The sequence below is a fragment of the Pistacia vera genome, unplaced genomic scaffold, assembly GCF_008641045.1.
Source record: "Pistacia vera cultivar Batoury unplaced genomic scaffold, PisVer_v2 Contig497, whole genome shotgun sequence".
Taxonomy (NCBI): Eukaryota; Viridiplantae; Streptophyta; class Magnoliopsida; order Sapindales; family Anacardiaceae; genus Pistacia; species Pistacia vera.
In genome coordinates, this window is record NW_022196331.1 from 65468 (window position 1) to 83313 (window position 17846).

At 32.8% G+C, this 17846-nt stretch overlaps 1 protein-coding gene and 1 long non-coding RNA gene across 9 annotated transcripts in view; one reads left to right on the plus strand and one right to left on the minus strand.

Annotated features, from left to right (window-relative positions):
• LOC116105317 (TMV resistance protein N-like) overlaps positions 1-17846 on the minus strand; it is a 36952-nt gene that overhangs the window by 10865 nt on the left and 8241 nt on the right. The gene's annotated exons all lie outside the window — the stretch shown is intronic.
• The window catches only part of LOC116105318, a 39841-nt gene continuing 36754 nt past the window's right edge, over positions 14760-17846 (plus strand). For all 8 annotated transcript variants that reach the window (XR_004124059.1, XR_004124062.1, XR_004124063.1 and 5 more), the window contains exon 1: positions 14760-15052. This is a non-coding gene — a long non-coding RNA (uncharacterized LOC116105318). The remainder of the gene's footprint in view (positions 15053-17846) is intronic.

The following is a 17846-nucleotide window of genomic DNA, read 5'->3' on the forward strand; positions in this document are numbered from 1 at the left end:
TATGTAGAATCTTATAATATGTAAAAACCATTAATTTGGGGATGGGGCAAATCATACAAACTTCTAGCCTTTTTTTTTTTTTCCTTAATTCTTATTAGAAAATAATGTTGTAGCTGGTATAATGTTATCAAATAAGCCATCACATCATTGAAAACACAAATAAAAGTTTAATATTTTAAAAAATAAAATAAAAAGGTTGATAGAGGATTGCATTAATTACAAGATAATGACTTTCATCCTCTTTTGATGAGAAAAAAATTATAACAAAACTCTTTCATTTTCTTCCAGGAAGTTATTGGATGGCTATTTGTATTGATAGAGGAAAGATTGCATTTTATAATTAATATATTGAATAGTATATTATATATTCAGTGTTTTGAGCTGAAATGCCCTCCATGTTCGTAGAAATATAACTTAAACCCACTAAAATCAAAATTAGCGTGATTACATGATCTGACATTAGACTGTAGCTCCTATATTTATACTCTGTTCAAACCTATTGAAATCAAGAATTTCCATTGCTCAATTTTTTCAGATCCTTTAAGAATTTAAAATATTAATGCACCTAACATAGACAAAATAGTGTTAAAACAAAATTGATAAAAAAAAATAATTAATGGAAAAAAAAAACAAACCAAAAGCATGATATTTTATCATGAAATTGCAATTAATTAGGTTCCAAACTTGGAATCCTACTCTACGTACTCTGTATAAACAAAAGCATGATATTTTATAACAAGATTATTGTTATATTTTCAATTTCTTGGACCTGCTTTTCCTCTTTCCCTTCCTCCTCTTCTTTGGTGCTGAAACTTACGTGGATTCTTCCTCCTCAGCTTTTTCATACAATACATTAACCCCACACTTTTTCACCTCCCAGCGATTATTACTAAGAAAATCCACAACAGCGGAGCCATTCCCTTGTTCATTCCACCCACGTTCAAATCCCCTACTGGAGTAAGTAGTCGTCATGAATACATGATCACATGTTAGAAAGGCATGTACAGGTTCATGATCCGCATAGCGAGGCGGAAAACACTGCCTCATCTTACCATGTTTGTCTTCGAACGAGATTTGACAAAAAAGGGGAAATTCGTTACCAACAAGATAAGATTGTCGAGATTTTAAGACACAATCAACAATGACTTGACAGCATATCTCTTTATAGTTCATAAGATCTGTGTGTAGCTTGAAGTGTTATGAAGATCCCATATTTTGAAAGCTATACCAATTTGGAATTTCATTTCCAGAAACAGCCAGATTTAATGGTCCTGTTCGTTCTAAAGGCTGCTGCCTCTGCACCAAGAAAGTCACTACTTTTTAAGAGAAGTGGGCAACAATTAAATTATATAATACCCAAAATAAGAAAGAAAATTATTCCTCAACCTAAAACTACTTTAAAATAATTTAATTTTTAAGCATAAATTTATACCTTCGGCTATTTATAGAGGGTGAAAATATTATTGGACTCACTAAACTATTCTTCTAAGTACAAATCTGCAAATTGTTAAATGTTTTTTAATAACTGAAGTTTTTCCTGAACATATTACTTTTTTTGAAAAAACATCTAACCACAATGAAAATTAAAAGATCAATGCTTACCAAAAAAAAAAAAGAAAAAGGATTAGATAGCAATAATTGTAGTATTTTTTTTTTTTTTTTTTTTTTTTGTCACTTAGGATTTTTTCTCTAATCCAAATAATAAATATCAAATAGAATTTTGAATAGCACATTAAAATTACTTGTTAAATAATTTTAATTGTAGATTTAAAAATATTATATGTAAAGGAGAGAGAAGATCTATACCTCAACATATAATTCAGAGCATTTTCCACGTTGGCTTTGAGCACATTCCTATCCAGTTTGGGACAATTAGCAAGGTTATGATTGCACTCCTTAACAGGAATATGTAATGCCTCTAATGATGTGCAATTAGTTGTCAGCAACTACGAAGACCTGGAACTCTGCAAGGATCGAAGCCTCTGGCAATTCCTTACGTCCAAACACCAAATAGAAAGCTCTTCGATTCCTGGTATTAACTCAAATTGTCCAACAAGATATATATTTCTTAGAAAGGATAATGGGGTGATATTGTCCAATGACTTAGTCATTGACAACCAGATAGATTTAGAGACTCAAGAGAGTTCAAACGCTGATAAAAAAAAAAAAAAAAAAAGCATACAAATTAGAAGGGTCTATTCAAATGTATTCAGCATAATGGCAGTATCATTGATTTGAGTATGGTCAACTTACAACTGGTGCTAGGAAAACTCTTAAGGCTTTTGCAACCTCGAAGATTGATTATAGCAGCTTCTTGAGATATTTTTGATGAAAAAACCTTATCAAACTTGTACAACCTTCTAGAATCAAACTCTAACATTTGGGATCATTGAGAGGTCTTGGATCTGGTTAGGAGCTTGAGTTGCTGAGATTAATGTGTTTCATTTTATCATATTGCTACAAGAAAAAAAAAATTAATCGTATTATATATTTAAAAAAAAAAAAAAGAATATCAAGGTATATAGTACCTGGACAAAATTCAAAATTTTAATCTTTGCTACATGGCATGACGTGAAACAAGATTCTCTACATCAAAGTTGATGGCAATGATGGCAACGGATATCCATACCAACAGAAGTACCTTATTCAAAAAGAACAAATTCATCTTCAGAAGGATAAACCTTTTATAATCTGCCCTTCTGCATATGTAGCCACCTTTACTGTGTGAGTTGTAAAGTTGCATGAGCAACAATATCGCAATAAAAATCCAAAATCTGAGGTTATGCATGTTTGGAAAGCGTGGGGATGTAACTTGAAAGGTTTTGCTTTTGACATTTCCAACGAATGCATTCAATTGCTCCAGTCCCCTAGTGATCAGAAGTGACAATAAGTTGCATCCCATATGTATAATTGTCGGTTACTTTTCTTTTCTCAACTTTCTTAGGTAATTTTTAAATATAGACACTCAATCAATCAATCCCTTTCCCAGTGGCAATTGGATAAAGTGTACATACATGCAAGAACAACCCCATAAAGCATATTAAAAAATAATATAACAAATAAAAAACTAAGTGAACAAATATGTGTATGAAAAGTTAATGAGGTGATCTCTCACCATGTGTCTTCAATACACGGTTGATTTTTCACGTTGCCATAACCTACTCCGCTGCCAGGATCTTTTGATTCTTCGGAGACAATATTCCTCCCCATTTCTTATATAAATCATGCATTATTATCTTGCAACCATATAGAGTTATAGAGATTTATCATGAGAACACTTACTCCATGTCTACAGCAACCCATTATCATCTAGGAGTTCTTCACAAAATCCTCATAATCCCCATTAAAGAACAGCAATATCTAGAAATATTTTTTGTTCTTCATCATCTAGTCCATCGTAACTTATTTTCAGCACATCTTGGATCTCTGGTTCGGAATTCTTTCAAGCTTTTTCAATGCACTTTTCCATTCTGAATTTGTCTTGCCAATAGCATGTCACCAAAAATTTTAAGAGCTATGGAATGCCTTTAGCAAATGTAGTGCCCATTGAGAAGCTCCTTGTAACCTGCAGTGGTTGATTTTTTTTGAAGCATGTCGACAGAAAAGTTCAACAGCCTCATCATGTATAACTCCTTAACCTTGTATATATTTATCATGATCACTCCACAAGTTTTAAGCACTTGTTTATCTCTTGATGTTATGATGACACAACTTCCAGAACCAAAACAATCCCCAGTAAACTTTTCTATTTGCTCAAAAATGTTACATCGTCAAAAACAATAAGAATCTTCATACTGCAAAGCCTCTTTTTTCGGAAGATAGAATCTAAACTGGCATGTTTATCATCTAATATTGCAAAAAGAACTTGTGACTCAAACGTTAATCCATTATTCTTTTTACATTCTTCCCTGACATTATCTTGAAAGTGGGCTTTTTAAATAGACTTGAGATTCGGTTGAATATTGCATGAGCAAGAGTTGTCTTGCCTATTCCACCCTTCCCAAATCCCAACACTGCTTGAAACATCTTTTAACCCAAGACGTATAGTGATTCAACTTTCTCTATTTTTGATTTTACTCCAATGAGGTTCTTGTTGTCACTTGGGGACATTTGATTCAGTTTTTTCGAAATATAGTTGACAATTTCCTCTACTAATGTGAGTCAGGCCTCAAAATATAACAGTTTTTCATAAGTTTAATTAAATCAAAGGGAAACAATAATGCACTTTAATTACAATATCTATGCTAAAAAGTTTTTGTAATTAAGTGATTAATTAATATATAACAGTTGCCTAATGTACTTAATCTTCGAGGGCGCCTTGTGAAACAAAAAAAAGAGTAAAACCCATAGTTCTAAAAAAATCAATAATAACTATAATCAAATGTGCAAATGCTTTACATCTGACCAAATCTCTAAGTTGTGCTCAAACCGTTCTTCATGCTTCACAAATTCTACTCCAGCATCTCAGTTGCTTCCTTGTATCTGATGGACTAATATTATTGTTTAATTCCTATATTATTTTCTAACTAATTGTTACCTTTTTTTTTTTTTTTTTTTTTCGTCACGCGCTGTATTATATTCTACAATATTTTTTAATTAAAATTACAATATCTTACTTCCAAGGAAACCTTGCTAATTAAAAGATATATATATATTACCAGGTTCATTTGATTAATTATACATATCAAATATCTAAAATTTATGGATATTTTTGTTAGTTCAGTATCTAATAGATAAATTTATTTTCTCCAAATTAAGAAGATAAGTCTCTTCATCTATTGAACCAAACTTATGTCCCTTTCAGTTTGACAACTATGAATAAATAAGCAAGTAAATTAATATGTGCAACAACAATTAATTTCAATTAACAATTACCTAATGTCACTTGAATCAAATCCGGATAGATTAGCTGCTTCTCTCAAAGCGTTCCTCCATCTCATCACCGTCTCTGAGCTTTGCTTTTCTTTATGCCTCACAAATGCTTCTCCAAATGACCCTTTTTGGTTTCTTATATCAGATGGATCCGCATGATAAAAAACTGGTAGGATCAAATCTTCTGCTTTCATGCCTTCAATAATTTTTGCAAGCTCTTTAAGGCACCATCTAGAATCGGCATACCCTTTCGAGAATATAATAACCGCAATCTTTGATTCTTCAATTGCATTCAAAAGTGCTTGTGAAATTTCATCTCCTCTTTTAAGATCATAACTATCAATAAACGTCTTAATTTTCTTTGAACACAAAGTTGCATAGAGATGGCTTGTAAAGTTTTCACGTGTATCCTCCCCCCTAAAACTAAGAAAAACATCATATTTTTCATAAACTCCAGAAGAAGAAGAAGCCATTAATAAACTTAACACTTTATGAAAGACTCCTCAAACTCTTGAAATGCAAGTAATGCAAAAGATACCGAGAACGCAACTCAAAATTCCAAGTTCGATGAACTTCACAAGAAGTTTTGTGCAAATTTTGAGTTATTTCTCTGTTTTTGTCCCCCCGATTTCTACTTTATTCTCCTGTTACCTTGAAGGTTCTTTGCGTATGAAAAGGGATTCAACAAGTCAAAGACACTTTAAAATATGTTATAATATACAATGGCCGGCATGCAATACACTAACAAAAATTCTCCGCTGAGGCTCCCTCTCACACCAGCAACTTGCAATTTCCCTAAACCTTAATAAAATCGCTCCTGAAAATAACACGCGACTATGACAAGCTGCTGACGTGGTACAATGTACATCGTCCGTTTCACTTTATTAACCATCGATTAGTAATGATTCAAGTGTACTTAATAGTCACAGCTCAGCCGTTGGTTGCAAATCCCTCCACCAGGAAAGTCCAAGGTTGGTTGGTAATGGTTGGATATGAGTAGATGCTGCGTCAGTGAGTCGAAGTTTGGATTTTAAAAAAATGCGATATCGGCGTACGGCTGAGTCGGTTCCTACTCCACATTTACTAGTTTTTGATTGGGTATAATGTTTCCATATACGCATCCCCATTCTCATCTCTTGTGATCTCAATTTTTAGATTATGTTTCACCTAATTAAGTAGGTTTTTATTTTAATTAACAAATATGAACGGACAATTACCCTTTTTTATGGAATTTGCTCTAATATTTTTAGATATTATCCAAAAAAATATAGAAATTAAATAATGGAATTGATGGAGTAATAATGCTGAATGGTAGATTAAAAATAAAAATATAACCAAAAGAAAACATAAAAGTAGTTCGATTCAAATGAAAGGACACAGATTTCCTCCAAGGTGGGTTTGTTTGTAAAAGATATTAAATAATTGAATGGCACTTTAACTTTATTAATTGGCACCGAAAGTTTGCCACTTCGATGAACCGTCTGAGAAGTTTAATATATAACTACGTCCACAAATCACCATTGCCAAGCTTGTAAGAGACTCTTCATGGTAGTCTCTATTTTGGTCTTTTCTTCACTCTGTCACTGGTTGGGTTGTTATTTAATTAATTACATTGTAAAGTTGAAGAAAAAGTGATAAGAAAGCAGAGGAAAGTGAGAGGATTATTAATGAGAAAAGTTAGAAACGGTTTAAAAGAGATCATTCATGATTTGATCATCAAGTTCTAATATATTATTGTAGACACAAAACAAAAACGTGTGGACCACCTATTCTATTTGAAACATAAATCTAATTTTGTAAGTATAATATATTATTGAATATTTTCTTAATGTTAATAATAGAAAATTTTAGAAAATTAGGAAGATAAACATCATTTACATCACAAATTAACATATTATTAGTTCACTTATCGTTGATTGAAAATTCTATGAAATTGCATTAATTTGACTATTTGTGTTTGTTATTCTATTTAATTATAGTTATTAATTTATAGATCTCTTTTGGATTGAGAGATTCTAAATAAATGATTTTGTTAAATCCATGGATTTGGTAAAATCCTTTGTTTGGTTTAAAAAAAAAAAAAGGGTTGAAATCCATGGATTTTGGCAATTCCATCACCCTCTAGAATCTTTCATTTTTTAGGGTTTTAAAATCTCACTTGGTAGGTGAGATTTTGCCAAATCCATCAATTTTAATAAAATGGGAGACTTTGTAATATTTTAATTTTCCAATAATACCATTATTAATAATTTAATATCCTAATATCTACCTTTTACCTTAATTAAAAGAAATATATTTGTCGTTTTCTCTTTTTGAGCTCTCCACCTTTACATGAAATTCTTTTTTTTTTTTTTTTTACTAAATCACAAAAAGTAATTTATTATAATTGGACTTCTCTATCAAATATAATTTAACTTGTATTTAATTAGATGAAAGTTGAATTTTTATTGGTTTTGGATATTGAAAGTAAAGTTGAAAATTATTTATCAAATCCATAGATTGTATCCATCTAACCAAACATAAATGTATGGAAATTTGAATCAACAATTCATGAATTTTATATTTAAAACAAACAATAAAAGTTATCAAATATCTGGATTTTGAATCCATAAATTGTACAAAATCCATGGATTTTAAAATCTTTCAATCTAAACAAGGTCATAATTCTTTGCTTAGATATACTAAAAGTACTATGCTGAAGAACCATTTTTATTTTATTTATAAATTTCTTCTTAATATATAAGTAAAACCAAATCTTAATGTTGGATTAATGGTGATTTTTAGGAAAAGTGCTTCTTGAATGAAAGCGCTTCCATAAAAGCTGAAACCCTAAAAAATGAAATGCTATATTCGTTTCTGGCAAAGTGAAAAAGCCGGCAAATATGAAGAAATAGATATTAAGGCGTGAGGCAATGACACGTGGTAGCCACTCATTTTTATTAGTTAGTATTAAATGATGTTAATGCTCTTCTTTCCACCCAACAACAGGTGCCCCATTCACAACTTCTTCCACCACCCATCTAATACACGGATCTTCATTCAAAAATTCAATCACTAATTAAACACTATCAAATTAAAGTAAAAACAAAAAAAAACCAATTTAAAAACAATCAAAATAATCATCATCAACAAACCCAAATATGCACAAACCTATAAACTAAACTCTAAGTACCATTACAGAAGGGAAAGAAAGGAAGCAACATCAGTCTAGGTGAATACGGTTGGAATCGTTTCATTTAGATTTCATCAGGATCATGTTTAATTATTATTAGATTCATTTTATTGAATTGATACGCTATTTTACAATTCAGATATAATAGTATATAGAGAGAAAATCACTTTGGCCCTACCCCCTAGTTTCAATTAATTTTAGTTTGTAGGGAGCTATGCAGATTTTCGTCAAAGTATCCCCGATAATTTCATAAATGCTTCAAACGAGGACCAAAACAGTGACGTCGTCTGAACTCTATTTGGCTATCAAGGGTAAAGTCGTCTTTTCAATTTTTTTGTTTTATTCAATATAAGATATAATTTTTTTCTTCCCCTCCCCTCCCTTTCTTTCTTCTTTTATTATTTTCTTCCCCACTCTACTTCCACACTTATTCCCTTTCTGCAATCCTCTTTTCGTTTTCATTTTCTGTACCAATGAACCTAATCAAAACTCTAATACAAATCAAATCAGAACCTAATCAAAGTACAAATCAAACCCCAGATCTAACACCCAATCACAAATCAAGCAAAAATCAAATTGTGTACCAAAAAATACCCAAAACAAATCCAAATCTTGAACCATGAGTGGTGGAAGAAGAAGAAGAAGTTGTGGAAGTGGAAAGAAATAAAGAAAACAAAACACAAAAAAAGAGGCTGCACAGAACAAGAAGATGAGATAGTGAAAAGAACTAGAGAAATAAAGAACTAAGAGATAATGGAAGGAAACAAAGAAAATAAAATAAAATAAAATAAAAGGTGCTTGATGTATTAATCCATTCACATAAAGACAAAGTAAGGTTAATTTGGTCTCTTACTCGATGCTGCATGAACAGTTAACGGAAGTTCAGACAGCATTACAGTTTTGGAACTCGTTTGATGCCTTTCTGAAATAATGGGGGGCACTTTGATGAAAATCTGCATTGTTTCTCACAAAGATTTACCAAAACTATAGGGGGCAAAGTGATTTTCTCTCATAATATATATAAGGTCTTGGCAAATTAATTCCAAAACTATAGGTGGCAAAGTGATTAGAGAAATATTTCATTAAGAGAGGGAAAGAATAGCGTGAAATTGTTAAGAAAGTTTCTCTAACCAATAAAGAGGCAGGCATTTCAAGGAAGGTAATTTACGCAATGCGAGAAGACTTTGACATCTTTCACAATCACTTATTTTAAGTTCTATGAGATTTTTCAAGACGGAAAGCCAATTAGGAATCGTCACGCCTAGAAAATAAAATATACCAAGTTGCCTTAGATTTTGAAATGGTTAAAGGCTTTCTAGCACCTGCTCATTCAGACTGTGGTAACCACCCTGATGAGACAATGGAGGGGCACTTGTATTATCTAGCCAAGAAAGTCTACATTGACACATAAGTATTATTGACGTGGTACCACGAGATAATACAATATCCCAACTGCTCCCACCGCATCTTAATGCTTCAATTTAATTACAACTGATATGTGGATGGCAAGTGATCACATAATTTGTCACCCAAAATCTTTTACCACTATTTCCACAACCTCATTCACTTCCGTTCATATGCCAAACAGGAATATAACACCAGCCACTCATATAGGAGTTGTCCAATTATTTGCAACTTTATCCCTTAAAAATGTGTTATATGTCCCTATATTTCATTTTAACCTCATCTCAGTATCCAAAATTTGTGAAGACAATAGTTGCACTGTAAAATTTTGTCTTAAAATATGTGAATTTTAGGACCCTTCGACTAGAAAACTGATGGGCTTGTGTAAAGTTAATAGAGGTTTATGCTAGTAGGCACCTGCTAAGTCTTCTAAAGTTTTTCTTACTTATATTAAAACCAATAAAATTTCCAATTGTAATACAATGATTAATAAAAATTCCTTTACTCTTCATCAAAGATTAGGTCATAATGCAACTATCCCTCAACCTCAATGTCCTATTTGTCCATTAGCTAAGCAAACCCAAATTACTTTTTCCACATAACACTTCCACTATGAACCAATCTTTTTGCGCTTATCCATCTTGATATTTGGGGTCCATATCACACCCCAAATTATGATGGATCCAGATTTTTCCTTACCATTGTTGATGACTTTTCCGAGGGTACATGGACATTCCTCATGCAATCCAAAACCCAAACACTTATCATATTAATTTTTTTTTATCCATGGTCACCACTCAATTTCGTACTTCCATCCAAAGGGTTAGAACCGACAATGCTAGAGATTTTTTCAATCATAATTGTTCATCTCTTTTTTTAATCACTTGGCATATTGCATGAAAGTTCTTGCACACATACTCCACAACAAAATGGGGTTGTCGAAAGAAAACTCTGTCATCTGCTTGAAGTCATGTGCCCTCAAACACCAAGCCCATATACCCATCTCCTTTTGGGGTGACTGTGTGATCACATCCACATACCTGATCAATCGCATGCCAACCAAAGTTCTTCATGGCAAAACTCCTTATGAGGCATTATTCAATAAACAACTAGCTCTTGACCACCTCCGACTATTTGGCTGTCTTTGTTATGCTGTCACCCTTGGCTCACATGACAAGTTTGGCACCCGAGCCACCCGTTGTATTTTAATAGGATACAACATGCTCTAGAAGGGTTACAGGCTATATGATCCAGTTAAAAACAGGTTCTTGATCTCTAGAGATGTTGTGTTTCATGAAGACATATTTCCATTTGCCACCAAAGATACTATTTCATCTACATCACCCAGGCTAGCTCTTGAAGATAATACACTACTAGATCTTCTTTTCACTATGATACTTGCGCCTCCCGTTTCTCAACCCGACCCTCCTACCTCTGATTCTAACACAACAACCACTAATGAACCTCCAGTAGAATCACCTATTCAGATTCCTACAGTTGTTTCCCTACCAGGATCCCGTGATCTAATTCCAATTGTCCCTACATGCCGCAACACTCGACAAACTCGACTACCAATCTGGACAGCAGACTATAAGCGTCCCACCATTTCAAATTCTTTAAGTACATTGCATCTTACCTCCAATTATGTGAGCTATGATCGTCTCTCTCTTGTAGACAGAGTTTGTATTAGTCACATCTCCCCCAACCGCAAACCAATTACTCAAATTATGTTCAACACTCTCACTAGTGTCAAGCAATGGCTGATGAACTTATTGCTTTGACTCAAAATCATACTTGGGGTCTAGTGTCTCGTCCCTCTCATCGAAAACACATTAGCTGTAAATAGGTCTACAAAATCAACCATCGTGCTAATGGCTCCATTGAATGTTACAAAGCCCTATTGGTAGCCAAGGGATTTACTTAACATGATAGATTTGAATATCAAGAGATTTTCTCCCTTGTAGCCAAACATGTCATTGTTCGTGCTTGCCTTATGTAACTTCTTTTCGTGACTGGTCTCTCTATTAAATGGATGTTCATAATGCCTTTCTTCATGGTGATCTACATGAGGAAATTTATATGGATCTTCCTCCTAAAATTTACAAACCGGGGGAGAACACAGTATGTCGTTTGCAAAAATCCCTCTATGGCCTAAAACAAGCATCCCGACAATGGAATGAGAAATTCAACAAAGCTCTCACCAGTACAGGATTTTTTTAGTCCAAACATGACTATGCATTATTTACCTGGTGTAAAGGTAAAACCTTCATTGCTTTAATCATCTAGTCGATGATATTCTTATTATAGGAAATAATGAAGCACGCATCAAATCCTTGAAAGAGCATCTCAACAGAACTTCCAAATAAAGGATCTAGAAAAGCCAAAATATTTCTTCATTGAAATTGTAAGATCCCTGACAGGAATATCTCTTGTTACAAATAGAGAACTGATTGTTTGTAAAAGACTGAGTGATCAGACTTGCTCTTTGTCATTCCGAACTTTGCAACTACCTCACTGAACTTTCCAAACCAAGCACGTGGACTCTGTTTCAAACCATACAACGATTTGCGAAGGTGACAAACTTTCCCATATATCTCTCAACCAACAGAAATATGTTCTAGAACTCATTTATGATTCTAGGCTATCAGGATGCAAGCCAAGTATTATTCCAGTAGAACAAAAACCCCAAATTGACTACTCAAGAATATGACAGTGGGATATTGTCCTTTGAAGATGATCTACCTCTGGAAGACCCCTCAAACTATTAGAGACTTGTTGGGTGATTGATCTACCTTACCATGACTTGTCCAGATATCAGTTATGCAGTCTACATTCTTAGTCAGTTCATGCATGGACCTAAATGATCTCACTTGGATGCAACGTTAAAGGTTCTGAAATACTTAAAAGGGTGTCCTAGTTTAGGACTTCTTCTTCCTCAAGACAAGGGTTTGGACATCACAACTCATTGTGACTCAGACTAGGCCACATGTCCGATGACAGAAAAATCAATTATAGGTTTCTGTATCAAGCTGAAGAGAGCTCTTATTTCTTATAAAACAAAGAAACAATCAACATTATATCTTTCCTTAGCAGAAGCCTAATATAGAGCCATGGGAAAGACAACATGTGAGATCATCTGGATTCTAGGGTTATTGGAAGATCTAGAAGTACAAATAAGAAAACTTTTTTTTTTATACTATGACAATAAGACTACAAATGGCATAACAGTAAACCCAGTATTCCATGAAAGAATGAAACATATAGAAATTGGTTGTGACTTTATCAGGAGCAAAATATAAGAAGGGGTAATTAAGACTTTACACATTCGTACTTCAGAACAACCAGTAGACATCTTCACAAAACCATTATGCAGCAAACAACATTCATATCTTCTTAGCAAGCTTGGAGTTTTTGATATCTACAAACCACAAGCTTAAGGGGGAGTGACGAAATATGTAATTCAATACATTTATTATTTATTTCCCTTGATCTCTGCTGGCTAAGATTAAGGAGTGATTAAGGCTTCAATCAATCACCTTAATTTATGTGATTGATTGAATTACATGGATTTGTATTTCTTTCTTTCCTATTTTACATTTACAAAACTTGTATAAATTAACCATTGTACAGGCTTACAATACAATATATACAGAAAATTTTCTCTCTTCTTTTCTTTCTCTTTGGCATACTCTGACAATATCATTGTCTTAAACTGCTTCTCGTTGCCTCTCTTTCTCGATTACTTCATAGACAACTGATGGAAACTAAGTGTGCAGACTTGAGAACCAAGAATAGTAGAGGCCTCACAACTCTAGACATCTGCGAGTCCGACTGGAATCTTTCTTATAGACAGGTTTCATATTAAATTTGAATTCGACTTTTTATTGTCTCTCACTTTCCATTTCACCCTCATGGATGGCTAAAATTATTTCTCTTATTCTTGATATTATTGCAGAATTCTCTCCATACATACCTAAGAGGCAAAAATGCACCACGAGGTAGACAACCCTATAATTATTGGAAGCGTGATCAAAAATCAAAGAATGCATTAAACCACCCTAACGCAGACTTAAAACAATTAGCCAACACAATGTCAGTGGTTGCTGCCCTTCTGGCAACTTTAACTTTCGCTGTGGCTGATGATAATGACAAACCTCCTGAAATAAAGCATTCAACAGTTGATAAAAATAAACCTGAACTAGGTACCACAATCCTCATAGAGAAATTATCACTTAAGGTATTTGTATTGGCTGATTCACTCGCAATGTGTTCTTCATGACTGTGGTGTTTCTCCTAATTCTAGCAATGGTTGGTGATCCTGCCTTCTTGCGCTCAGCAATTTTTTATAGCAAGAACTTGCTGAATATCGCCCTTTTCGGAACGTTGGTCGCCTTTATAACTGGATTGTACACTGTAATATCACCAGAGAGTGAATGGTTAGCCATCATTGTCGTCATCACAGGCTCCAGTGTTCCATTTCTCATCAAATTTTTGCACCGGAAGTCTTCCACTTCAAACCCTCTTGTTATAAAATATGTCAAGGGAACAATGAAGAAACCCGTAATCACCTACAGCCTTGGAAGAAGACGTTCAAATCTTAGTTATGGATACGTCAAGCCAAATCACTTCACTGGTACGATTCTATTTGATATAATAACTCAAGACCATTTTGTTTTCTTGTTTTAATGTCATGCACCCGTCTCTAATCTTTCTTTTAGGATCTTGTTTTAATAAGTTTTATTAGTTATATATTTGTAAAATATAATTTAGATTATAACATGATTGCTAATATGTATTTTTTTATTTGTTTTTATATGATCATTCAATATGTTAGCGTCTTGCTTTCATTGTAATCATTTAAACAATTTGTTAATTGGGATCCTTGTAGAATCCCGTTTTCATTAGTGTGAGATTTGGATAATTGTTTATGTACTCTTTCATTTCACAGAAAATTTAAATATAGTTTTTGGTTTTTTCGAAAAAAAAAAAGAAACGAGAAATTTTATGAATGAAATGTTTTCAATTATAATTTTTTTAAAACAATTTAAAAAAACTGCTTTTCTCAAATTTTGAAAACTATTTTTAAAATATCATGTCAGATATTAAAAATAAAATTATTTTGCAATCACAAACGGCTAATTTAAGTTTTTTTCAAAGCTATTTTCCTACTCCAACTAGGAGACATGCAAGTGATATGTTGTAACCGTTTTTAAAAAAAAAAAAAAAAAAAAAAATCTCAATAGATCCACATATCTTTGTCTTTTTCATTCACAGCCTTGATATTTTTAATTTCTCTTCCTATCAATCATTTTTTATCAAACAAAAATCTTCACTTTCTCCTCCTTCCTCCCTCCAATAATGAGACTTTATTTTCTCTCTATTCTCTCATCTCTTTCTTTGTAAATCATCTCTTTCGTTATACGTTGCAGCTTCGTTTTCTCCTTCTCCAAAATTCTCCAAATTTCCGCCGCCGTCGTCCTCGTCCTCGTCGTGTTTCCGAGTAGTGTGTCGTGGCGGATCCACGCGCCGTACGCCGCGAGTGAGCTGAAGTTGGCGTTGCACGACGCTTTGGACTCTACTGGAATCGATACAACCTATGCCCGAGTAATCATTCTCCTTTCTTTTTTCTTGTTTCAATCAATTTTGATTCTTTTATTGATTTATGTTCATCCTCTAATTGTGATTTTTATAATTTAAGTGATTTCCCTATCTGGGTTTGTTGGTTTTTCGATTTTTTCATAATGGGTCTTGTTATATTTATCATGTTAACGTGTCTGTGTTTTCATGAATTTGGATGCTTTTATTGAGTATTTATCCTCTGTCTCTGTGTGTGTAATTTTAGTGCTTATCTATCTAGGTTTATTGAGTCAGATTAATGTTTATATTGTGCTTTTGCGCAATTTAAGTGCTTTTGCTATCCGGGTTTGTTGATTTTTGGTGCTTTTCATTGTTGCTCCTGTTATATTTATAATCTTAGCATGTCTGCTTTTCAGCAACTTTGGTCCTCTTAATGAGCCAGATTGATACTCTTCATATGATTCTATATAATCTAAGTGACTTTTTCCATCTGGGTTTGTTGATTTTTGGTATTTTAGATTGTTGGTCTTGTGTATTTCTTTGGTGATATCATAGTGAAGTCATGTTTATAATATTAAAATGTCTGTTTATCATGAAGTTTGATGCTTTTCTTTTAGTCAGATTAATTTTTATCTTCTTATTTTGCAAAGTCTAAAAGTTTTTGTTATTTGGGTTTGTTGACTTTTCATGCATTACGTTGTTGGTCTTGTTCTGTATTTCTGTGGGTGATAATATTGAAGCAACATCGTATTTATAGTATTTAGTCTCAAATTAGCAACATCATTTTAGTAATATATAATGCATGACCCATAGGCCATAACTGCTACTGTTTTCAGATTGTCTGGGGGCTGGATCTTAATAAGCCAGTGTCAGAGTGGTCTTGTAGTTAGGTAATTTCTAGTTTCCATATTTTATTGTAGTATCCAAATCTAATCCTCGAAAAATGAAAAGGGCCTAGATCGTTTCACAATGTCTACTTCTAGAATGGAATTTATTTGGAATCTTTATCAATAGAATCTTGGATATAAGCAAATTTGGATATTATCTCTTTCACATGATCTTTTTTCATTTAAGGGTTCTGGTTTTATTGTCATTACAGAACTTTCATTATTGAATTTGGTTTATCTGTGGAAGTCTAGAATATTGGTTTATAAGTGCTTTTATGGTAAGAATTACACGTGAAAATGACATTCCGATATAACAAGTTACTAGGTAATATTCCATTTAGTCAAGAAAAGAGGCGAATCTTTAGAAGTTAAAATTTTTTATTAATGGATTTTTAATCTTATGCATGAAAGATCCTTGAATGACTGAAGAATTTGTTGAAGGTTAATGGCTAAGACTTCTACATGATGTTTTATTATATATATACACACACAGAGAGAGAAAATAAGAAAAACACATTTCAATTATATTTAGAGACTTTTTTTCATAAAATAGAAAATTCATTTTAATCTTTAACAAAGAAAAGACAAAGAGATAGCTTGTGCATTCACACACACGCGCAGAAGATAAGAAAAACACATTCAATTATTTTTAGAGACTTTTTTTCGTATAGTAGAAAATCTCATTTTCATCTTTAACAAAGAAAAGACAGAAAGCTTGTGCATTGTTTTCTCCAGGGTTCATTTCTCAAAACCATTAAGCACTTTTGAGTTCTAAATATTTTTAAGATTATTAAGAATTTTTATATAAGGTATTCCACAGTTGTATGTTTAAAATATATTGTTCTCATTTTCAAAAAAAAATAAAATAAAATAAAATAAAAAATCTTTGAATGCATTTCATTGTTTTCATTTTTTGAATTCATTTTGTCAAAACATTTTCTTAAAGCAATACCATCTGGCCCCTAATTTTCTTGAATAAATTTTGGCAAAAGGAAGCATTTTAGAGGACTGATAAGGACATTCCAATGAGACAATTAACTATAATCTGGTGAATCTTAATGACTGGGGTTAATGAAGGGTTCATTGACTTAAGTATCATTTATATACTACTAGGTTAAAGGCGTGTTAATTAATTTTCTTAGTGAACTGAGAAATATTACTGTTTGCTCAAATTGATGTGCATCGTATCACATTCATCAGTTCCTCTTCCTGTGGATGCTTTCATCGACCGATTGGATGATCTTTCCGTGGGATATTGCCCTCATTATAACTCATCTTTGAAGTCATCACGAGAAAATTTTTTTGGATAGTATTGAGAGATATTTGTTTGATAAAAAGGTTGGTAGACATGTTTGCAGTTGTTAATTTAGTATTCTTGCTAATGTTATCTAAGCTAATCTTTTTGTTTTACTCAAATAAAAGGAAATGCAGTGAAGGAAGGAGTACATTTTTGTATTTTTATGACACTTAGAAGTTTATATAGTGTAAGTGGTCAGCAGGTTAGCATTATCATGCGTGTTTGTGTTGTGTGTGTGATCTCAGTAATGCTTTTTCACTCATAGCTAACTAAGTCCATTTGAACTGGTCCTGAGATACACATTAAAGTACAAAACATGTAATGTAGTGGATTTGGAATGATTTTTGTATAGTTCCAGATTCCCCTCTGCTGGGAGTCGTTTTGTACTCTTGGGGAATCTGATCCAGTTTTCTAATTTCTATCAATATAAATCTAATCAGCATCCTATCGGAAGAAATGAATAAAATAAATTTGCAAACATGAGGAATGACGTGAGCAGACTGCAGAACTTATAGCACTAGAATGTCCTAATAAGTGTCTCCCCTTCTCTGTACTGAATGATGTAAAGAGTTCTTCATAATCTTCATATGCTTCTGTTTTCTTTTATATCAAATTCAAAATGTGTTTGAGAAACTGT